Source organism: Canis lupus, chromosome 24, assembly GCF_011100685.1.
Source record: "Canis lupus familiaris isolate Mischka breed German Shepherd chromosome 24, alternate assembly UU_Cfam_GSD_1.0, whole genome shotgun sequence".
Classification (NCBI taxonomy): Eukaryota; Metazoa; Chordata; class Mammalia; order Carnivora; family Canidae; genus Canis; species Canis lupus.
In genome coordinates, this window is record NC_049245.1 from 39931069 (window position 1) to 39955258 (window position 24190).

Sequence of the window (24190 nt, forward strand, 5' to 3'; positions counted from 1 at the left end):
CTCAACCATGGCTCCTGGGGCCGGCAAAAGACATTTGCATTACCTGGAGACATTTTTGGTTGTCACAGCCAGAGAGTGGTGATGCTGTTGGTGTCTAGTCGGTAGAGGCCAGAGATGCTTCTATACACTACAGTGCACAGGACAGCACCTTCCCCCACCATCTCACTACAAGTAATTACCCAATCCTAATGTCAATAGTACCAAGCTTGAGAAACTTAAAAAAAAATTTTTTTTAAGATTTTATTCATTTATTTATTTGACAGAGATAGAGAGAGCACAAGCAGGTGGAGTAGCAGGCAGAGGGAGAGGGAGAAGCAGGTCCCCCATGGAGCAGGGAGCCCAATGAAGGACTCCATCCAGGCCCCCAGGATCATGTCCTGAGCTGAAGGCAGATACTTAACCGACTGAGCCAACCAAGAAATTTTGTTTTAATTCTAGATTTCTCTAGCTCCAAAGTTGATAACCTTGCACTACTTTGCCTCATTTACTGAGGGTTTCTAAACCTTGAAAGTATTGATAGTTGAGGCCAAATAATTCTGTTGAAGGGCTGTCTTGCAGGGCATGTGTAGGGTGTTTGGCAGTGTCTCTGGCTTCTGTCTGTTACAGACCAAGACCTTTGCACCCTCTGAGAGTCGTGACAACCAAAAATGTCATTGTCAAATGGCCCCTGTCCACTCCTTGTACCCCAGGACTCTCTCTCTCTTCCTTCCTGTGTGAAGGGGCAAGTCACCCCAATTGAGAACCATTGCCCTAACCCAAGGGAAATCAGTTTAGCTATGAAATGAGAAAATATTCAGAGAATAATGTGAATAACTATTACTTAAATATGGGAGGGGAAAAAGTAGATGCATGTGTGCGTAGATACATTGAATACCTGGGCACATCTGGCAGAAAGAAATATTATCTCTTGTGATTTCCTGCCGTGGTATTGTTGAGGCAACAAATTGACCAACCTCTTTATTTCGCAGCATATGCGTTATCACTTCCGCCACACTGAGTCCCAGGGACGATGTACCAGAATAGAAATGTAGAATAGCGTTCCCTTTTTTGTTATTGTCAATGTTCTATTTATAGAGTACCATTATTATCCCAAAATGACTTAGATCTTAATTTGAAGCAATGTTACCAGGGGGAGGAGCCGCTGGCAGAGTCTAAGACTCTGCGATTGACCCCACAAGGGGAGGAACTACCTGTCCTCAGACACTGGGGTCGCAGAACGGTGGCCAAAAGCCAGAGAAGGTCCAAGGTCTAGTACATACAGATCAGGTCCTCATTTCTCTGGAAGGAAGCCTGTCCTTCCCCCAGTAAACTAAACATTGACATCTGAAAAACATGAGGCATCTTCACTGGTGTTCATTTATTTATAACGTCCATTAGGGTGGAACATTATTCGGCCATGAGAAAGGAGGAATTCCTGCCATTTGAGACAGTTTCATGTGGATGAACCTGCTATGTGAACCATGCCAGAAAATGATAAATCCTGCATGATCTCATTTATACGTGGAAAAATTTTTTAAAGCTGGACTCATAGAAAGAGAGTAGAAGAGTGATTTCCAGGGACGGCAGGATGGGGAAAATGGGAAAATGCTGGTCAAAGGGTATGAGCCTTCAGGAGCACCTGGGTGGCTCAGTCGGTTGAGCATCCGACTCTTAGTTTTAGCTTAGGTCATGGTCTCAGGGTTCTGAGATTGAGCCCCATGTAGAGCTCCACACTCAATGGGGGGAGTCTGCTTGAGATTCTCTCTCTCTCTCTCTCCTTCTACTCCCTCCCTCCCTCACTACCTCTCTCTTTCCCTCTCTCAAATAAATAAATCTTTTTTTTAGAAAAGGGGTACAAGCCTTCAGTTATAGAAGAATTAGTTCTGGGTAGCTCATGTCTAGCACGGCGTGCATAGTTAACAATATTGTACTGCGTGCATAAAATCTGCTGAAAGAATCAATACTAAGCATTCTCCTACATACAAAAAAGGTAACTCTGTGAGACGATAGATGTGTGAATTAACCTAATTGTGGAGGTGACCATTCCACAAGGTATATGTATATCAAATCATCACTTTGGGCACTTGAGATATATACAGTTTTCTTTGTCAGTTATACATCGATCAAGTTGTTGGGAGGAAAGAATTTCTAGGACTGGGGAAATTGAGATACAGTCAAGAACTAGCAAATTTTTCATGTTGATATAAAGCAGGGGTCAGGGAATTTTTTCTCTAAAGGACCAGAGAGTAAATACGTTAGATTTTGCAGGTCGGACAACCCCTTTGCACCTGCTCATCTCTGCTGCTGCAGCATAAAGACAACCATGGAAGAGCTGTCAGAGAACAGGTGTGGCCAGGTTGCAATAAAACTTCATTTGTGGATGCTGAAATTTGAATTTCATGTAATTTTTATATCAAGAAGTCTTTTTTTGTGTGTGCAACCTTTTAAAAATGCAAATATTATTCTTTGCTCCTGGGCCATAGAAGTGCAGACAGCGGGCTAGATTTGGCCCATCCACTTCTTACATGAAATATGACAAAAGGACCCCCCAAAGCCATCAATTCCCACTTTTCCGTCCTTAGGTTGAGGCTAATCACCTGGGACATTTGGAACTTGGGGTACTTAGCACTCCAGGAATTAATCTTGCCAATACGTGAACTTCTGAAATGTTGTTTTTATAGGACTAGACAAACATTGTTGGACAAGCTGGGAGTAACTTAGTGCTGGCTTTTTTCTTTGCCTGTTATGACTCCATGAAATCAGTGTTTTCTGTACAAAGTCACCAATAATTGGATTTCTTTAGGACCTTCTGGTTAAAAAATAATAATAAAATAGAGACAAGGGGGAAAAAAAACCCCTCAGGTTCTAAGCTTGGTAACACACAAAGCTCTCAGGTCGTGTATAAAAGGATATATGAAAAATATTCTCCAATGTCTGACTTTCTAAGCATAGTCAGGCCTCCATGCTGAGGGCAGAGACGCTTAGCTCAGAACTTCCTGATGATTATAAATTCTTCATCAACCCTGGATTAAGTCTTTTAAAGGGATTTTTCTTCTTCTATTTTTTTTTTTGAGTCACCGTGATCATAATTTTCAGATTTTCGACTACTTATAAAACTTTTTTTTCTTCCCCTCTCACAGCGAAGGTCAGTCACTTTTAAGATATAAGAGAATTTGAGAACAGATTAATGACAAAGACAAATGATGATTTTTATTTTAGCGGAAGTTTCGGTGCGTTTTCTGCCCAGCCTGGGTACTGATAATAAAGTACACTTGACATATAACTGCGTAAGTTCTTTGCTTTAAAGTTCAACAATGGATCAAAAGAACGAATTCTCTCTTTAAAAAGAAATGTCCTGGAAGGAAAAAATAAAAGGAAGGTTGGGGGGACCTCATCCATCCCTTTTGTCCTGTTCTCTTCTCTTTGTGGCCCAGAGACAGAGCATTGGGTGACTTCTTCAGAAAAGAGATCAGTGAAATTGTCAGTTGATTACTTCTCCTTGATTAGCATTTATAAGAGCCCTGTGATACAGTATTTGCATTCCTATTTAGCCGTGATTTTTGTGGGGCACCAATGATTAAACTTGTCACGGGGCTTGATTGACGGGGTCAGATCTTCACTTTCTACTCTTTTGAAATTAAAAACAAATGTGTCAGCTCCCTTCATGGGCCGGAGCGCCGTGAAGCTCGCCTGCCTTGTCATTGCAGATAGGTCAGGAATGTTTTAATTTTAGGGATGGATTCTGCTTGTCAAGTAGAGTGTGATGGCGTGTGGTTCTGGAGATGAGATGTGAAGGGTGTAAAACAAAGAAGAGGAAGAACAAAGACAAAGACACTCACATTATTAGACAGATTTAATTAGTCTGAATGGATATTATGCTAGATGAAGCAGTGAGCTGTGAAATTAACCCTTGATTACGGATTGGCGGATCATACTCATAAAGAGAATCAAACCTTTGTGGAGAGACGTGAGGTGTGATTTCAGCTTTCTCTACCCTTCTGGGGCGCGGGCCAGATCCCCACCCCCACCACCCACCCCTGCTGTCCTGAAACGCCAGAATCTGTACGAGAAAGCGTGCAAGTTCACCTTTAGCTCGTGCCAGCAGGTGCACCCAGAGGAGGGGTTCCATCCAGCTTTCCCCTCTTGCACAGTTCAGAGAAGGCCACAAGCCAACGGTGGATGGAGGTGAAGCTCAGTGGCTGGCAGTGATTCGGATTTCCCATTCCAAGATCGAGCCTACAAATGGTCAAGTCTGAACGAGCGCTATTTATTTTGAGCCTCAGTACCCAAGAGCTCTACCAACTGTAGGGAGGGCACCTCCCAAGAACATCTTTGATACAATCTTCCCAATGGGTCTCTACCTCTCCACAGTCTTCCCCAGCAAATACCAGCTTCATCCTGACTCCCAGGTATTCCAGGCATATTAAAAGAGAGACGGGAGGCCGAGATGCCTGACCCAATATTGGTGCCCAATTAAGCAAAACTCACCTATGCTAAGGACCTCCTCAAGGAGGGGATGGTAGTGAGGGACAGTGCACAAAAGAAGGTGTGGGTCTGAGATAATGTGGCCTCCCAGAAATCCCTTAATTATTCAAATTATCAAAAGGGTATGAACTAAAAAAAAGGGGGGGGGGTATGAACTCTGCTGAGAAAGACCTTGTACAAGCTATACCAACTACTATCTCAGCCTTTAAGTAACTTGGTCTAGATGATTCCCTAAGCACCAGTTCCAGGAATGGGAAGGCTCTGGGGGCATCTTACAAAGGAGTGTCTGTTAGGTTACCTGGAGTCTCGTGGAAAGTCATCAAATCAGGTACTGAGGAAATGGAGTTCTAGAACTTCCTTTGTGGGACTTCTCCAAACCCAGTCTTCTCATTGGCTCACGGGAGGAACAAGTCCTTCTCGAATAGCCTCTCATGACTGTGCTGAGCATGAAGTCTGAACTGTGTCCCTAACATGCCAGAAAGGTAGCATGTATTATTATTATAGTTCAGTGTAGACAACATGGCACCAACTCTAAGTCACTTCTCTGGCTCATCTGTTTCATTACAACCTCTCACCTTGACTGTGGCTCCATGCCGGGAAACTCCTAGTTGAGGAATGCCCTGGACAAGCAGATCACAAATGTCGTCTTGAGACTCTGGATCAATTGCAATCAATTGAAAATGAATTTATTCCCAATCATTGTTGAAGGCTGAGGGTGGTCAAGGAACTCATTGGCGTAACTCTGGAATTTTTTTGAATGTCAGAGACAGAGGGAAATTGTAACTGTTACCTCGGCTCTGTTCATGGGAATATGGTGTGCGCAAATAACATGCTTCACAGGTCAAGGTCGGGAAAATCCTTTGGCTTATGGTGTCTAGAAAGTCAGACTGTTTCCCCATGTAAACACAGTGACATTTATAACTGCTTGGAAATGAGAATTGTTTTCTTCCCAAAGAGGATGTTCTGTTTCTGAAGAAATGTCTTTCTTAGCCTTGAGTAATAAGAGAACTAACCTGCTATCTCCAATGTGACTTCACTGAGCTTTAGAGGAGGAAGGGACTTCAAGAAATCGGCTTATGAGGGGATTCCCAACATTTGGTAACCTTGCTCTTGAACAGACATGGAGTGATTTGGATGATACTTGGATGAGCTCTTTTTTTCTGGATGGTTCTATTTAGTTTTTGGTTTTTTTAGAGAAAGAGTGAGCAGGGGTAGGGTAGGGCAGGGCAGAGGGAGAAGGAGAGAAAGAATCTTAAGCAGTCTCTGTGCTCAGTGTGGAGCCTGACATGAGGCTCCATCTCACGACCCTGAATTAGGACTTGAGCTAAAATCAAGAGTCAGATGCTTACCTGACTGAGCCACTCAGGTGCCCCATTATATATCTGTTTTAAAGGATATTCAGGGATCCCTGGGTGGCGCAGCAGTTTGGCGCCTGCCTTTGGCCCAGGGCGCGATCCTGGAGACCCGGGATCGAATCCCACATCAGGCTCCCGGTGCATGGAGCCTGCTTCTCCCTCTGCCTATGTCTCTGCCTCTCTCTCTCTCTCTGTGACTATCATAAATAAAAAAAAAAAGTCTTTAAAAAAAAAAAAAAAAGGATATTCACTGGTGTGTTTCAGGGTTTCTCAACTTCAGCACCGTGGACTTTGTAGGTTGGATCGATCTTTGTTGTGGGGGCTGTCCTGACCATTGTGGGATATTTAGCAATATTTCTGGCTTCTACCTAGCAGCTGTCAGCACCATCACTACCCCAGAGGGACAACTAAAACGTCTCCAGACATTTCCAAATGTTCTCTGGGGAGTCAACAACACCCCCGGTTGAGAAGCACTGATAGATATCCATCATCGCATGGATATTACTACTCGGATAAGGCTAACAGGGAAAAAAAAAAAGTGACTCAAATTAAAGAAACATATTAGGTCAACACAAACAGTAGAGAGAATACAGGTGTTTGTGATTGAGAGAATACAAGTTCAAACAAATAGAATACAGGCAGAAATCAAAAAGATTATGCATGACAGCAAGAAGTTTAGGGAAGATTGGTTTAGCCTTAAGTCCATGTTTGACAGATGGGGGTAACTAACATCCAGAACATGAAATGGATTTGACAAAAATCACTCAGCTGTCTGTCCTTGTGTTAATCTTGCGAAGATAACACAAGAAAAGCACGTCACACAGTGCCTGGCACAGAGCAATAATAACAATCCCTAATGTATATTGAGCACCTGCTATGTGATGGGTAGTGTTTTCAGCTCTTTGCATCTAGTAGCTCATTTGATATTTACAAAAACCTTGTGAACCACTCAGAAAAAGATAAGGAAATATGTGAGGCAAGTGTTTGGTGGAAGGAGGAGGAGGATAAGCCATTTGATGGAGCTGTGGATAGAGCGTGGGATTTGTCATTTAGGCTTTCATGCCATAGTTTAGAATTTTCCCCTAATGCCTACTATGTGCCAAGTAGTAGGCTCCATCTGACCCAGAATTAATATTTAACCCATGGCTGTTATTATTATTAGCTGTTCTGCCCATGGTTTTGTGTCCTCTTGTTGCATTATTAGGGGAAGCTGATGGCTATTTCTGCATATTATTCATGCCAAACTAGAGAATCTGTTTTCTCAGTTGGGCTTCCAGGGATCCCTTTCCAGTCAAAGAAAAGCAGGTTGGTTATAAGTCAGGAGTGCTTTAGGCTGCAAATAAGAGACTACACACAGCAATTTAAATAAATCATGGTTTTCTTCTCTGGCCACCATGCCATCCAGGAGGAGACTGCTGACTCATTGGGCCAATGGTTTAATGATGTTAGAAGGTGTCCCCTGTGAATCTCTCAATTGTCACCTCCCTACAGCAAGATGGCTGCTGCCACTAGACGTGGTGGCCCTATGCAAGGTAAGAAGAGGAGTAAGATAACTGTGTGTCCTGGCCACTTTTGTCCCCTCTTCTCAAGAAGGCCAAACCTTTTGCAGAAACCCAGCAGAATTCCACTTAAACTTCCACAGCCAGACCATGTAATTTTGTCATCTCTAGTTGCAAGATCCTGTGACATGAGTATTTGGTTGGGCACATTGCCACAGAAAACAAAGCCAGGATTTTATCAGCAGGGAAGAAGAGGGATGGATATTGAGTAGGCGACAGTCGTGTCTATCCTGAGGACTATCCCCATGGCAAGGATGCGCTGTCACCCCTCCTCTCCCTTCCTCCCCCAGGTCCTCCTTTCCCAGCAGCCAGCAGGGAGTTGGGGATCCAGTTTCATTCCAAATGAGCATTCATCAATCACCAAATGCAGACTAAGTAAATATTGTTGGTCCAAAACATTCCGGGTGCAAGGGGCTATATAAACAATATTAGATGCCATCATCATCACCATTATCACCGCCACAACAAATATGACCATCTGAGGACCGACCATGACCACTAGGTATTTCAGATACACTATCACATGTAAAAGTCACGAGGACCCCACGGTGTTATCATCATTCACATTTTACAGAAGAGGAAGTAAAATTTGCAAAAGATAAAGTGGCTCCTTGTAGCTCCCTCAGTGAAGTAGCAAATCCTGGCTTGAACCCAAGCCAGAGGAACCCCAAAGCCACTGTCTTCACCTTCTGGGTGTTAACAATACAGCAAGGGTTGCCGTATCAAGATGAACCATCACGATAAGTAGTTTCCCAGCTCTGCAAGACAGAATGATAGCAAGTGGTAAGCGAGGTGGTCCTGGAAACAGGGTTTGGAAGAAGAACAAGGATGGTGGGTTTCATGAAGGCCAGACATAGTCAAGCAAGACCCTTGAGCTGTCCCTTAGGAGAGATTTGACTCGATTTGCACGTGGTTATTAAGGTCAGTGCCAGCTCCCAGCTACAACCAACACCCAGACACGAAGAGCACTGAGGAAGTCTGGACAGCCACAAGGCGAACAGAAACCATTATGCTCCGTGTAGACGTAGTTGGAGTTTCTAGGCATTTCTGAGGTTTCTCGAGGTCCGCTCACAAGCCTGTGGCCACCTGCCTCACACCAAGGGCTTCAGGTGTTCACAGGGCTCTGGCCAAGCTGAGAGCAGCCGCCTAAGGAGACCAAGCTGCTTGGGCATATACCAGGGCCACCTCTGCTTCCTGCGCGTGTTTGTCCAAACTGGTCCACCTAAGGGCAACCCCAGATTCCCCCAAGTGGAAAAAGAGAATGTGTGCTTTCTCTTCGCATATTTCTAAATGCCTGTGAATATAAAAGAAAGGAAACAAAACCCCAGAAGCCCAGGATATATGATATCCCAAACCATGAGAAAGACAGGAAACTTTCTGAATCAGGAATCTAGACCTTTCTTCAGGGAATTCCCGTTTGGTTTGGAAACCATACTGGCTCTTTAAAAATTTAGATAAGAAACTATTTTAACTGAGTGGAGGTCAGTTGGAGCAACACTTTCCGAGTACTTGCCGCGTGCCAGGCACCGTGTGTGATTCTAGAACAAGATGCCAGGAAATGCAGACTAGTGAGACCAAGGGGGAAGGCTAAAGCAAAGGTAGCAATAAAGAGCTCACTAAGACGAAGACGAGGGTGTGATGGGGAGCACCGATGCAATGGCCCTCTTCTTATCTGTTTCTTTTTTTCCAGAATGGTGAGCTCATAGTGCAGAAAGAACTCCAAACAAAGGTCAAAAACTGATTCATATGAAAAAATCAAAATAAGGAGAGACATTAATAGTATGGCGGCAAAGAACATTGACTTGAGCATCAGGTTCTCCTAAGTTCTAGGCCCAGTTCCCCTGCTTGCCAATGGTGTGACTTCGGGTGAGTCACTTTACTTCCCTGAGACTCAGTTTCCTCATCTGTAAGATGGGTGTGATAACACTCTGTACATCCCAGGCCCAGTGTGAAAATGTATTGAGATAATGCAGGGGAAGCACTCGGCACAATACCTGGCACGTAGTCAGTTCTCTGTTAATTTTTGTTTTCAATAATAATAATGACGGTGCTGTATTGTTTTCATCATGAGGCTTAGTGCGGAGTCTGGAACATAGAACACACTCGATTATGCTCTGCTGTGGTTGCTTTTGTTGCTGCTGACGTATATAATACCGTCTGGCAAAACATAACCACTCAGTGATCGTGGCTGCCACCTTGCAGAGCCCCGATGTGTGAGCGTGAGAACCTCACTGTGGGACAGTCTCCGGGAGACTGAGCCTATGGAATCCCCACCCGTGGTAAACAGTGGTCGGTACGTGCCTTCTTTTCCTTCCCCTCCACCAAACCACCCAGTTAATCCCAGTCCTGCCCAAAGTCATCCTGAAGGCAAAATTCACAAAACTGAAGCCAGGGTTTCTGAGACTGCCCTGGGTGGGACCCACTCTACCCTGGGGTCTATCTCCGTGTCTACACTTGACACCCTGTGTAACAAACCTCAACAAAGATGCCGAGAGTCTGGCCTCAGGGTTTATTCCAACTGGGTTTTCCCTCTTTCTCGTGTGTTCTTGGCCCAGAAACTCTGTAGGATCCTGCTACAGGTCCCAGGCTTCCCTGGGAGTCCCATCTTCTTGCTCCCCTTGCCTCCTCCCATATAGGGCCTTCCATTACTTCAAAGCCTTGCCGATGCACCACCTCCTCTAGAAAGCCTCCCAGTAGCCTTGGTTTTCCCAAACTAGAAAAGATCCTCCCCTCCTCTGGGCACCTACAGTCTTCTGGTGTGACATGTATCAATCCGTATCTTGGTTTATCATCATGCAGGTGTGAGTCAGGACTATAGATTACATGTGAGAAAAAATCCACTCAACCCAGCTTAAGCACAGAGCAATTTACTGGCTCCCTTGAAGATCAAGGTCACCAGCTTCAGGCAACGCTGGATCTCGTGCTTACACGGCGTCGTTGGAAATCTGGCCTTCTCTGGCCCTCAGCCCTTGCTTCCTCTGCAGGAGCGTAATCCCCAGGCACGTTCTCCACCACGTGGTGGCTCAGGAAGCACCCCAGGTTGAGGAAGCAGCCCAGGCTGAGCCTCTCCAAAGAAAGGAGTTCCAGCGAGAATTTTTCACTGGACCCACCTGGGTCGTGTGCCCATCCTGGGACCAAGCACTCTGGCCAGACCAGAACACGGGGGTTGATTGGCCAGGTTGGAATCGGGCCTGGCCCTGTGTCTCGGAAGTGGGGTGAGCCCCACGCAAGCACCTGACCTGAAAACAACAGAGAAGTGGTTCCCCGAAGGCCAATCAGCCTTGTTACCCAGACAGAACAACAATTACCTGCGGCAGGTATAAAATCCCCAATGATTCATCTTTTGGGACCTCACAGAGCCTTCCATTCTGTTCCTCATAAAATAAATACTGGGTGAAATTAGGAAATGAATGAATGAAAAACACAAAGTCAGGAGGTTAACGCACAGCCCGACCGGCTTTGCGCGCTTCTCCTTCTGGTCGTAAGGGCCACGGAGATCACGCATCCATGCAAGTGTTTCTCCAACTAAGTCTTTTAAGGAAAATCTCGGCCAACCAGACATCACAGAGCCTTCCATCTGGAGGCAGAAATTATGCAGACGACACTAATGTTTAATAATCCGAACTGCCTTGCTCACTATAAGAAAAAAAAATGTTGTTTTTAACCTAATAAGAAAGAATTCGCTGTGACCTAGTCCTTGACCTGTCTGTTTGAATCTTTTCTTTCCAGCCATTTCTGGTCATGAAAAATGGGCAGGATTTCTGGCATCCTTTATGCTTCTGTTATTAAAAGCAGGATCAGTTAATAAATAATTATGATGCTTAGTTTCTAGGGAACAAGGAGATAAGGGCAGAACACTTGAGTCTCACAAATTACATGCTATAGTATAGATTTTCACCCAGAGTGGAGAACAGCCTAGCGCTCTTTTTCTTTCCTGTGGCATGAATTGTTCTAATTATACGTGCAAGATCCTCTATCCCCAAAGATATGAGTTGGAGGCACTGTGTCTGTTCTTTTAATTCCAAGAAGCATTTGCAGTTACGTGTTCCCACCCCCCTTGTTTTCAAACTGAATTGTTTCAGTGGTAGCTTGGTGTGTCAGCTTGTAAGTCTATAAAACAGTTTTATACCAGCTGGAGATTCAACATGCTACATGAATACATAACAGTGCCTAACCAAGAAGGTTTGTAATTCAGTAATTAGCTGTAATTAATGAACACAAAGTGAAGACTCATTTACAGTTTAAATTATCACATTAGCTCCTGTCACCCTCTATGTACACAAAACAGCAGGAATTCAATTATTTTTATTCTTCAAAGCTAATTTAAAATTTAAGGGATGCCATTACATGAAATAATAGGTAGGAAATGTAATCGAAATCACTGGGAACAGTTGGCCGTCCTCAGAATAAAAAAAAAAAAAAAAAAAAAAAGAATGTGATCGCTGACGATTTGGAAATGTTTTTTCATCTGTGAACAGATGAAGGATTGAAATCTCTGCTCTTTTCAGTATATTTAATTTAAAAGAGGAAGCGAGTTCGGCGGTTGCTGAATCTTTGTGCCGGGAGAATCATTGTGCATAATTGTAAAAGCAGTTGATAACCGATAATGCTGTTGATAGTAACAAGATGACAGCCCGGGAGGCTCACGTTCCATTATCCTTAATGGGGGCTGAGTCTCCTGCAACCGCACGCGGGGTTCCTGGAATTGTCACCCATTTTTGATGCATAACTTGCGCTTGGGAGACCCTACGTCACTGTCACATTGCTGTCGTCCTCAATTCTTTGTACGTATAGATGATAAATATTCTTTAATTCATCCATCGAACGTAAAGCCAGCAGCTCCTCCGTCTCGGGCACTGTTGGGAGTGCCAGGGCCACAGCAGCAGGCAAGACACACGCAAGCTCCGTGTCGCCGGGCCAACATCCCAGCGGCAAGAGACCCGCCGTGGCCTGGGGTTCTCAGCTTGGCTGCTAATAAGATCACGGGCGAAGCCTTGAAAATGCACGGAGAGCAATGCCTGGGGCCCGGGCCCGACTGATGGGAATCACCAATCTGGGAGTCGGGCCTGGGCATCGGCATTTTTAACAGCTCACTGGGTGACTCTAAAGTGCAGCCGGAGTCGAGGGCGAAGCACCTAATGAATCAGCATCCCCTGGGGATGAGGGCTGCGATGGAAATGAGGCAAAGGAGGGAAGAAGGTGACAGGTGGCTGCTCTAGACCGAGTATTCGGGGCAAACTTCTCTGGGTGGAGAATGGGGGGGGGGGAGAAAATGAGCCAATTCTGGAAAGGTCTGAGAGGATGTTGTCCTAACCCAGGTGTCAGCAGAACTTGTGCCCTCCTTCCTGTCTCCTCCTGATCCCCCTCCTCAAGGGTACTTTCGAAAGGGACCAGCGGATTGGGCTCTTTTAGGCGTGTCTTGAAGTCGTGGTTCTATTCTTGCTTTCTTCTTTTTCTTTCTTCTGTTCTTCTTTTCTTTCTTTGTCGTTCTTTCTTTCTTTCTTTCTTTCTTTCTTTCTCTTTCTTTCTTTCCTTCTTGGCACCTCTAACCCTTTAAAATGTGAACACGTTTTCAGCTCAAGGGCTATACAAAAGCAAGCTACAAGCTGAATGTGGCCCACTCAAACCATGTTCTAGAGGAAGACGTTGCGCAAGTGCAAAGGCCCTGAGGCAGATATGAATTTAACGTATTAGAGGAGCAGAAAGAAGGCCTGGAGTAGGTGGGGCTTAGTTGGAAGGGAGGAAGAGAAGCTAAGGCTCGAGGCATGGGCAGGAGTTTAGATTTTATGTTTAATCTATAACGGAAAGTCATTAGAAGACTTTAGGCTGGGAATGAACGCATGAGCTTAACCGTGTGTGTGTGTGTGTGTGTGTGTGTGTGTGTGTGAAGGAGATGGTGATGTTCCCACACTCAGCACAGCGAATCTCCCTGCAGCTGCCACTACCCTCCCTCCGTGGCAGTTTCAGAAGGCAAAACAGCCCCGCGTGGAGAGAATGCTGTGTCTGTTACTTTCGACTTCTTCGTGACTGCACTTTCTCCCTCCTCTTCCCACGTTCATTTTTCTTTTTCCTTTAAATAGGCCACTCGAAGCCGCACTGTCTAATTTTTCATAGGTGACCGACTGCTGAGTGGGGGTTTAGGTAGACAGAGGGAAGGCGCTGATAAGCCGGAGCGCGGATTCTATTAGGGAAATGCACTGGTAATTAATGAATCCTGCCAGTAATTGGGAAGGTGTGAGTCCCCGTAATATCGTAATGATAGTCATCCGTCTGCGCGCCCCCATCACTCGGAGCCATCCCTCACGGCTCTCTGATCTCCCACTCTTAGCCATGCAAATCTCCTGACAGGACGCTGTGTCTCTGTCTCCCTAATTGGGCAGTATAGAGTTGTTTATGGATATTGTCGGCATTTAGGCCTCGGTTGGAGGTTGTTCAAAAATCGTTAGCAAAGTTGCCTTAACAGCGTTGTCAAATATGTATTCCCCTGTTTCGATATCTGTTTTTAAGCTGGCAGAGAGCTTGGCGATGAAATTAAGCTGTGCATTGTGTGGACCAGAGCTCCGTGTGTGATGGTTATTAAACCATTTTGGAAGTAAAACCCAATTTACAGTAATTTCTCATCCCGCTTCAGAGAAAAGTTCAGTTGTGTGCGCAGGGGCGGGAGGCCTTTCCCATAGCCCGTCCTGGGTTGTTGGAGAGAGCACTGAGTGGGCCAACCCATCCCCAGACACAACCACTTGCAAACATTGCGGTTTGCACCAAGAAGGGGTCCTCGGTATCCATCACTGTTTAATTCCAAATGGGCACCTTTACCGGAAGCGTTTGCCACATTTTCTTGCCAATGTGTTTTCCTGCACGCAAGCGGCCACCCTTTCGTCTCCCCCAACCAAACGTAGTGATGAATTATTTGAAGCACCATGAATTTTTTTAAAGCCGTTATAAATCTGGTAAGTGAGCTTAATGTTTCTGTCATGATGTTTAAGAGGGATCTTTTAAATATTTAGAAAACATGGGAAGTACCATTTTAATATATAATCAACACACTTTAAGACCATTCAAATATGAAATAGCACAGTTCAGACTGCGTCTTTAACAATCCCAAAGAGCAGAGAAATTTAAGAAACGCCGGTCTTCATTTTTTTTCCTCCACGGACGAGCACAGATTTGGAGGTCTTCCAGGTGGAAGTGGATTTAGAACAGGATTATCCCTCTCACTAGCGCTGGGTGGCCTTGATTGAATTGTGCAGCCTCTCTGAGCTTCCGGTTTCTCATCTGTCTCCCCGGCCCTCGGACGTCGTTCCAAGGCTGAAAACAAGTCAAAGGGTGTGAATGTACACACTACATGGAGAGGGCTCTGTGATCGATCTAGTAGCTCTGTCACTTAATGGCTGGGAGAACTTGGACAAGTCCCTTAACCCCTTCCGAGCCATACTTGTCGCATCTGTAAAATGGGCCAGATAATGCAAAGTCCATAGGGTCAGGTCTGAGGAGCGGAGATAATGATTTGAAAGTACTTGATGATTTGATGAGCTTGAGAAGTAGCAGTTCCTCCAGCAGTGGTGGCTCATGCCCACTGAAGCTTGTGGAGGGCACACAGGGGCCCTCAGGGAACGTGCTGGAGTGAACGGAGGAACCATAAGGCATCATCCATTTAAGAGATGGTGAGCACTGTTTTGCCTGCCTTTGCAGTCTGCAAACTTGACCTTCACATTGGCTTTCCTAGCCATTTGGGAAAGAAACACCAGCGATGTGAGGACCGAGGGAAGGACTAGAGCGAGGAAAAGTATCCCCAGGAACCTTTAGTCTAGAGTGGAAATAAGGCAACCAACACCCTAGGTTGCCTGGGACGGAGGGCTTTCCCAGTACAGGACAGCCCCAGACAAACCAGTAGGTCACCCTATGTTTAGACAGAATTCCTCTTCCAAGTGTCAAGCCCACGGCTCTGCAGGCCATGGCTTACGACAGCCCCAGGCCCCCAGAAAACCTTCCTTCCTATTTCTAACTCCGAAGTAGTTGTGTTTCTCTATAGAACAATCTGGAATGTTCCAGACAGTCTCAAGAAACAGAAATGGTTGCTAGGCAATGTCTTCCCTCCACAGAGGGCTCAGGAACTTGACTCTTCCAGAAAGTTCTACAGGTACCAGGTGACAGAGCTGCTGATGGCCGTCCCTACTGGCAGCTGCGGCTCTGTTTAGTGCATGGTATGGTGGGAGCAAGCAGGATCAGGGCAGGGTGAGTCCCTTGCTGTCAGCCTTGCAGTGTTCTACCGGGAATCACCAGGAAGCAGTTGAGAGAGGTTGACATGACTGCAAGGCCACTCTGGGGAAGTCGATTTGGCAGGAGTTAATCAGGGAGCCCTGTCAGCATTTCAGGGACGGCTTGTGGTTTCCCGTCCATCCACAATGAACACTGGCAGCCTCCCTAAGTACCCAGAACCACTGAAACTTTCCTCTGTGGCCACCCCAGCCGAGGAAGCATCTGGGCGACTCTGAAGGGTCCACAAGCCCTATAACCTTCGGTGCTTCTATCGCAAACCTCCCCGGGTGGTCTGGCTCAACAGCCAGGACTCGCTCACCAAAGTCTTTGTTCATCCCAATAGCAAACCAGCTGGATCATCTTGCAATTAAAGGTTTTATTTTGCATCTTGGCCCTCAGCCCAACTGCTGGCTCTTTCCTTTTTCTCATCCCCATCCATCCCTTGCTCCCTTGGATCAGAATGAAGAGCTGCAACGAATGTGTCTGCCAGTAGGGCCTCTGTTGTGAGCACCAAGGCTGCCATGGTTCAGTAAGCCAGTCTCGGGCTGGAATAACACACATGCCGGGGCCGCTAACCTCAAATATGAATATGCTGGCATTTCACATCATAAAGAATAAAGGAGGAAAAAAGAGAGGGAGCAGCTCGCAGGGAAATGGACTTCTCTGAATGCAGCAGCTACCAACTCTCGATGCAAACTGCTGTGTGGAATAATTGTCAAATGCTTGCATAAACACATAAATAAGATAAATTTATTTTCATTATTCATATTTGGTGCTCTTTCCTTCCACTTATTTATGCTTTAAACAACAGTTACAGTAAATATAACGATAAAAAAGTGCCTACAGTGGCCAGGAAGATGATCAAGAAGCCCTGATATACAGCAATTCATGTTTCTTCTTGACAATCACTAACGAATCTTAACTGGAGCCATGTTACGTTCCCATGTGAGTGATAAGCAATGATTTATTATGAAGTGTCATGAAATCGGAATGCCATACAGTGAGACATGAGCTAGTGGAAAATGTTTTCCCTGTTTCCCAACCTCATTACTCAAAGATGCAGTGTCCCTTTACCAAGCCTAATTTAACTGACTTTTTTGAGTACTCTACTCATTGGCGATGGAAATTGGCCAAGGAGAGGATGTCCAGTGAAGTCCAATGCCTCATGCCACAGCTCTAGTGTAGCTGGTGCCAGGGCTGGCCAGCAACCCGGGAACTGTGCGAATTGGCCAGCATTCAAAACTATGATCCCAGGAATCATCTCAACTCCCAGCCAGAGCAGCAAGGATACTAATGCACTGTGGGGAAATGAAACCCACAACAAGAGAAGAAACCCAAAGGGCAACTTTGATGATTTTGGACCTTGTATGATCCCCATGTCATGCCATCCTACTTGGAACTCCTGTCTTGATCAATTAAAACTTGCCCAATGGTAAATGAGCCAGCTGAGCCTACAGAAAGAGCCCAGCCTTTAGAACCAGCTCTTCCACGTACCTCCAAAACTGGGTGGTAGATGGCACCAATGGCCCCAGTCTTTACCCTTCCTATCCATGCTCTTCACCCATGTCACTTTGTAATACCCCCTCATCCTGAATCTAGGCTCAGCTGCAAGGCTTGCTTCTGCCGATCAGATGTTAGCAGATATGATGCCAACAATGGTTTGAAAAGATTCCGCGATGATTGCACTTGCTTACTCTGTACCTATGCCAGTGCTTTCACAACAGCCCACACTAGCCTCCTAGAGGATGAGAGAGATGTGGAGCAGAGCCAGGTCACTCTGGTTGTCCCAGCCTTGGTACAAGGGAGTCCAAGGTCAGCTCTTCCACTCTTTCTCTACTACCCCCCGCCCCTCTACTACCCTTCTTCCTCTGGGCCCCTTTTTTTCTTGGATGTGTTGAATCCTAAAAGGAGGGATGGGAGGGAAGGAGGACAACCCCTCATATTAATGAAGCATCTTTTGTCAGCCAGGGCCCCCTGTGGGGCTGGCATCTAGGGTCTGACTCTCTAGTAGGGTTCCGTGCAAGTCCCAAATCCTGATGTAGGAGATGTGCTCCATTCCAGATGACTTCTGATTCCCCTAAACACTTCCCCTGCCCTCTCGTGGTTCACTCTCCATGTTCTTGCCACTAAATGCCTCTTTTCCGTCTAGGGCTGGGTACCAGCAAGCAGCAAGAGAGCTCTTGACTTACTGACAATTTCCACTTCTTTTTTTCTTACCAGAAGTGTGAGAGTGTAAGGAGTTGCCTGTCCCTCTTTTGCTCTGCCTCCTATCTCCAATGTCTTTTGCTCCTTCTCAATAGTCATGAGTGTAGACCAGAGAGTCTGCTGCATAAACGTTGCCCAACAAGAAATTAGGTGCTCCTCTCCCCTCCTCACCAGAACCTACTCCTTCAAGTGCTTCCTGTAGAGTCACTCACCTGGCTTCTGTGGTCCCCTCGACAGCTTTTCAATGAATCCCTCTAGTCTTTTCCTAGATGGGTTAGTGGCAGGTAAGAAAAATGGTGATCAATGACCTGTTCTACCATTTAATAAATCTCGTGAAAATAGCAATTTCTCTACTCCCCCTTTCTATTTTTCTTTACTTTTTATTTTGAAATTATTTTAGACTTAAAGTAGCAAAAATAGTAGAGAGAAGCTTAACCCGGCCTCCTGTGATGTTAACATCTTACCTAACCGCAATGCAATTACCAAAACCAGGAAAAGAACATTGGCTCAATAATATTCACTAAACTATAGACCTTACTTGACTATTACCCTAATTTCCTTTTGCGGCTCCTAAATTTTGCTAATCTAGGCTCTCACATTGGATTTAGTTGTTGTGTCTCCTTCTCCTCCCATCTGTGAAAAATCCCTCAATCTTCCCTTGTCCTTTCTGACATTAACACTGACCACAACCGATCAGTTGTTTTGTAGAACGTGTCCCAGTTTGGGTTTGCCTATTATCTCGTCATGATTAGATTGAAGTTATGTGCTCTGGGCAAGAACACCAAAAAAAAAGGAACGATGTGCTTTTCTTGGTGCATCATATCAGAGATTCCACGATGTTGATATGTCATTACTGGTGATGTTAATTTCATTATGTGGTTAAGGTGGCAAGTGGCAGCTTCCTTGAAAATATGAAGTGTGCAGCTCCAATAATCTTAATTTTGTGGCATTAGCCAAAGTGTCACAAAACAAAGAAATTCCATTCAATTTCCTATTACCCTGTGTGATTTGGGACATATAATTTAATGTTTCTCTGGACCACATTTTCCTCACCTGGAAAAGGAAAACCAAGACAATCACCTCGCAAGATTGCTAGAAAGATTAGTGACTGTATAAGCACTGTCTTTGGCAGGTGGCCGAGTAGACCCTCAAAAGAGGATCCTTCTAAAAACTTCTTGAGCAATCTGCACACCCTTACAAAACACAGTGCGTGTAATCATCATCTGTATATAGAGAGGACAACTGGAACCGACTTTATCACAATAGTCTCTTCTATAGATATCTGATGACTCATCACCTCCCCAAATACTTTGCTGTTGTCTGTCCCAGATCACCCCAGACTGCCTTTTTGATGTTAATTGGTAGCCAGTCTGAACCACTGGGTCATGCTGGAAGGCAGGATCGCATGGGAGTTAGACATCTGGTCCCCAGAATCAGAGAGCTCTTGGTTCACATCCTGGCTGGGATCTTTTGGGCAAGTTGCTAAGATTCTCTCAGCCTCAGTGTCCTCCCTCCTCCCCATACACAGGGTTGTTGTAAGGGTTAAATAAGAAGTAATAGCTCTCAGCATGGTGTCTAGCACCTAGTAAGGATGCAATAATTATATAATTGTCTGTAACTACCATTTACTCATTCAACAAATGTTCATGAGGCACCCACCATGTGTCACACACTGCTGAAGTGTTCAGTAATAGCCCTGAAGAAGGTAGACAATGTCCCTGGCCTAACTGAGTTTATGTCACAATGACAAAAAAAAAGGAAAGAAAGAAAGAAAGAAAGAAAGAAAGAAAGAAAGAAAGAAAGAAAGAAAGAAAGAAAAGAAGAAAAGAAAAGAAAAGAAAAGAAAAGAAAAGAAAAGAAAAGAAAAGAAAAGAAAAGAAAAGAAAAGAAAAAAGAAATACATGAAATACATAGACAAAAAAAAGGCAGGGAATAAGTAGCATCATATCACATCTCTTAAGCGCTGTGTTGGGTAAATGAACTTACCAACACTTCCCCAAACAAGCCTCCATCCTTACACCTGGCTGTTCCCTCGATGTGAAGGATTGCCTGCCCCATCTTCCTGTGTTAAAGTCCTCTCCTCTTCTTCCAGGCCTATCTCAGCTTCCCCCCATTTCTTCTTTTGTTCTCTGATTCATTAATTATATGTGATTACTGCCTCATGGCACCCATCTCTCCCCTCCACCCCTACATTAAGAGTGTCCCAGGGTCTTTTCTGTGATGCTATTACTTCTGTGCATGTTCATCACACCACTTATAAGCCTCCAGAGCAGCCTTAACTTCCCTTTGGCAACACTGATCTGTTTTTTGTTACATGGTTTGTGTTCAACCTTCTTTACCAGATTATAAATTTGTTCCCTGTGAGCAGAGACCCCCATCTGCCTAATATACTTGCTGAGACCCTTTTATTGAAGTCAGGGCCTGACACAAGTAAATGTTCAAGTGCTTGCTGATGAAACAAATACATCAACAAGTAGCCATATCTTAACCCTCTTCCTAAATTGTGGCTACGCCTTACTCATTTAACATTTGTTGAAAGGAACTGAGACATAGCAATACTGGATATATTTGCTCCACCAATTATTTTGCTTGTGCTTTTGACCTCCTCATTTTACTATCCTTAAAATACATCCCTTTCTCCTTAAAGAGTTTTTTTGTTACATTGCAAGAGATATGTGAAGGTAAGAAAAAGAATACATGTAAGGCATTTTGGTTGCCTTGACGATGGAGGCTTCAAAAATCACAGGGATTGCTTTTGTTGCCAATATATAGTCTCTGATTTTTCTTGAACTTATACAAAAACCGTTTGTCCTTATTCTATTATCTCTGATGATTTAGCAAGGGATTATTACTAATTTTACTGGAAAGGAAACTCTGAAGACCACATTTTTCCCTCTAGTACTCATGTAGGCTGCCAGGAAAAGAAAACAAAAAGTGCCAAGTTGTGGCTTTGAGAGTTTATCCTCTCCCTACAATGTCCTTCTCTTCTTCCCACCCTTAACACCACTCTTCAGGCTCAGAAGCCAAAAGAAAAATAAATAAATAAATAAAAGAAGAAAGAAAAGAAAAAAAAAAAAGACCATAAATCTCACTTTCCCAGCCTGAAGTGCACATCTTGGGAAACAGATTGGAAAATCTTTCTGGAAAAAGTTGACTGAAATTTGAAACCCATACGTCATATTGTTTATGTCATTCATGAAAAACATTATAAAACTCTTCTAGATAAAGGACAGTCTCAAGTTTTTGCACTGCACACACAGAGTGTGAAAGTTGTGATGATTCCTCTTTAGTGACAGAATGTAATCTTCTTATTTCCTGGTTCATAACCATCTAGATCTAAAAGTCAACCAACTAAAACATTCAAATGTGCCATAGGGAATAAAGCATTCATGTTTTTATAAACCATACATCCCAAACTTGTTTTGGAAAGCAGATCTTATTAGATATTCAATATGCTGGGCCAAAGAATAATTATTTTACTGAAAATGTCTGTGCTAACCTCAATGACTTAGAGTGCTTAGGGATATCTTGCCTCTGAGCCCCAACCACGCTGGCTTTCTTTCAGTTCCTTGAACAAGTCAAATTCATTACTGTCTAAGGGCCAACTATTTTGGGTCTTCTCTAAGAATTCTCTTTCTTTCTTTCTTTCTTTCTTTCTTTCTTTCTTTCTTTCTTTCTTTCTTTCCCTTTTTCTTTCTTTCTTTCTTTCTTTCTTTCTTTCTTTCTTTCTTTCTTTCTAAGATTTTATTTATTTGGGGCACCTGAGTGGCTCAGTGGTTAAGCGTCTGCCTTCGGCTCAGAGCATGATCCCAGGATCCAGGATCAAGTCCCACATCAGGCTCCTTGCAAGGAGCCCGCTTCTCCCTCTGCCTATGTCTCTGCCTCTTTCTCCGTGTGTCTTTCATGAATAAATAAAATAAATCTTTAAAAAAAAAAGATTTTATTTATTTATTTGAGAAAGAGACGGAGAGCATGAAAGAGAGATCATAAGCAGAAGGGAGAGGGAGAAGGAGAGGGAGCAGCAGACTTCCCACTGAGCAGAGAGCCCAACGCAGGGCTTGGTCCCAGGACATTGGGAACATGACCTGAGCCAAAGACATATGCTTAACTGACTGAGCCACCCAGGTGCCCCAAGAATTCTTTCTTTAATCCTTTATCTGGATGGTTTTGTTTCAACTAATTCTTCAGATCCTAACATAAAAGACCCTCCTCATAGAAGCCTATTGTGACATCCTCTCTCTTCTCCAAGATATACCCAAGCACACATGCAGACTAGATTAGAACCCCCTATATTTTCTCATGAATCCACATGATTTTCTGCATAATGTTTGCCTCTGTTGTAATTTCTTAATTATTTGTGTTTGCCCCAAAATATTTTCCTCCCTAGACCATAAAAGTAGGGATCGTTTCACTCTTGATCATCACTTAGTATATAGTAAGCACACCGTAGAGACATAATAATTAATTGAGTGAATTAATTGAGTTAATGAATGGGTTTGCTAGTAGGGTCTGGAAAAACCTAGCTGAGGAAAGTCTAAGAAGCAGGTCAAACCTGAAGATGGATAGACTTAGGATTACTCAAGAGAGCACAGTCTGAAAATAAAGACCCAAATCATAGTCAAGACCATGACCTAGAGTGCCTTGTCCAGTGTGAGGAACAAAAGGAAGTCAATGAATAAAAGCCTCAGATGAGTAATGAATGGGACAGGAGTGGCTTCAGATGCAGTTCATGCAATGGGTCAAGGTAAGTGGTTTAAACCTTAAACTGTGAAGAGTTTGAGGGACTTTGAGCCCTTTTTTTATATGACCCAGAGGCCAAACCTACATTTGAAAGAGAAGGAGAGGGACAGCCCTGGTGGCGCAGCGGTTTAGCGCCGCCTGCAGCCCAGGGCGTGATCCTGGAGACCCTGGATCCAGTCCCACATAGGCTCTCTGGATGGAGCCTGCTTCTCCCTCTGCCTGTGTCTCTGCCTCTCATTCTCTCTCTGTGTCTCTATGAATAAATAAATAAAAATAAATAAAAATAAATAAAAATGAAAGAGAAGGAGAACCTTTCATCAAACTATCTTAGCTATGTGAACTTAAGCCAATCATCTCTGAGACTCAATATCTTCGCCATGATATGGGGGCATCAACACCTACTTCTACAACAGGATGGTGTGTGTGTATAAAAGAATATTATATATGGAAAATTTTATGTCAGAGTTCTTTCAGATTCTTCTACTCAGTGATTCCAAGAAGCTCCTATCCAAAAATGAGCTCTGCCTCTTTTTGGGTTTTCTCAAGATATATGTTACTGTTAGCTGTGTCTGCTTTATGAACCCTCTAGAGACTAGAAGCTTATTGAAGGGAAGAGACTTGTCTTACTCAACACATGTCTGCGGGTAGATTCCTGGTAGCACACAGGTTGTGTCAAGAGACAGAAATGCTGACCCTCTTCAGGGGTCCCATGCATAAATGAAGACCACAGGATTAGCAATCAGCTCCAAGGCTGGATGTGATCCTTCCACAAGTAACCATTCTTTGGAAACTATCTGACATCACATAGGAAACACTTGATAAATATGGAATGAATGGATGAATGAATGAATGAACTTGCCTTTGGTTATGCATAGCAATAAAAAAAAAAAAGAAATTTAACTTTGTCTTCTAGACTTTGAATGCCTCTGCCAGCAACTAAATCTCTTCCAGGGAGGGCAGATGGCGGCCTGTACAATGAACAATTTAATCTTTAGAAAATGGAACAACTTTGCCAACAAACTCCATTTTTCTCCACGAACACATTGTCAATAACATGTGCTCTCAAATATGTGGTGAAATTGATGACTGGGCCCTGATTTATGGAAACAACAACAAATTAAATGATTACCTTTCTCTTTCCTAGCTTGGGGTCCTTCTGACCAGCCATGAATTTTTCCCCCCGTGTTCTAATAATAGAGGAGGTCTAATCAAAATTCCTGGCTGTCTGACTGTGTATGTGGAGTAGAAGAAAGAAAGAAGAGTGTCCAGGGTATCTTAATTTAAAACCACAGGGGGAAAGTCACTTATGTGATAATGAAGATTTACTTAGCAAGCCGCTGGTGCCCCCTCCTCATATAAAAGCAGATATTGAGGGAGTCTTTCATACAAACACTTTCGTGGCCATTTATTTAGATCCTTGTAAGAAATTTCCTTGGTTTTGGATGAAATTGAGGCTTTGCATTTGCATAAAAATAGACCAGGGTTGGGGAGGGGTATTTAGAGAAATAAAAGTCTCCAGATAGTAGCCATATTGAGTATTTAAGACTGTTCCTAAATCACTCCTGGTTCAGAAAAAGTCCCCATCCAGCATAGTGGTTCTGAACTTGTATT

At 44.1% G+C, this 24190-nt stretch overlaps 1 protein-coding gene and 2 long non-coding RNA genes across 5 annotated transcripts in view; 2 read left to right on the plus strand and 1 right to left on the minus strand.

The window, feature by feature from the left end:
- TSHZ2 (teashirt zinc finger homeobox 2) overlaps nt 1-24190 on the plus strand; it is a 443345-nt gene that overhangs the window by 394861 nt on the left and 24294 nt on the right. The gene's annotated exons all lie outside the window — the stretch shown is intronic.
- Nucleotides 3198-4751, minus strand: LOC119865691. 2 transcript variants are annotated; one of them, XR_005377986.1, is made up of 3 exons: nt 4468-4751; nt 4066-4215; nt 3198-3334 (listed from the first exon to the last, which is right to left on the minus strand). It is a non-coding gene; the product is annotated as an uncharacterized LOC119865691 (long non-coding RNA). The 2 variants fall into 2 exon arrangements; XR_005377987.1 differs by lacking the exon at nt 3198-3334 and adding an exon at nt 3341-3755.
- On the plus strand, nt 4780-9239 carry LOC119865692. The gene is made up of 3 exons (XR_005377988.1): nt 4780-4946; nt 7225-7351; nt 9069-9239. It is a non-coding gene; the product is annotated as an uncharacterized LOC119865692 (long non-coding RNA).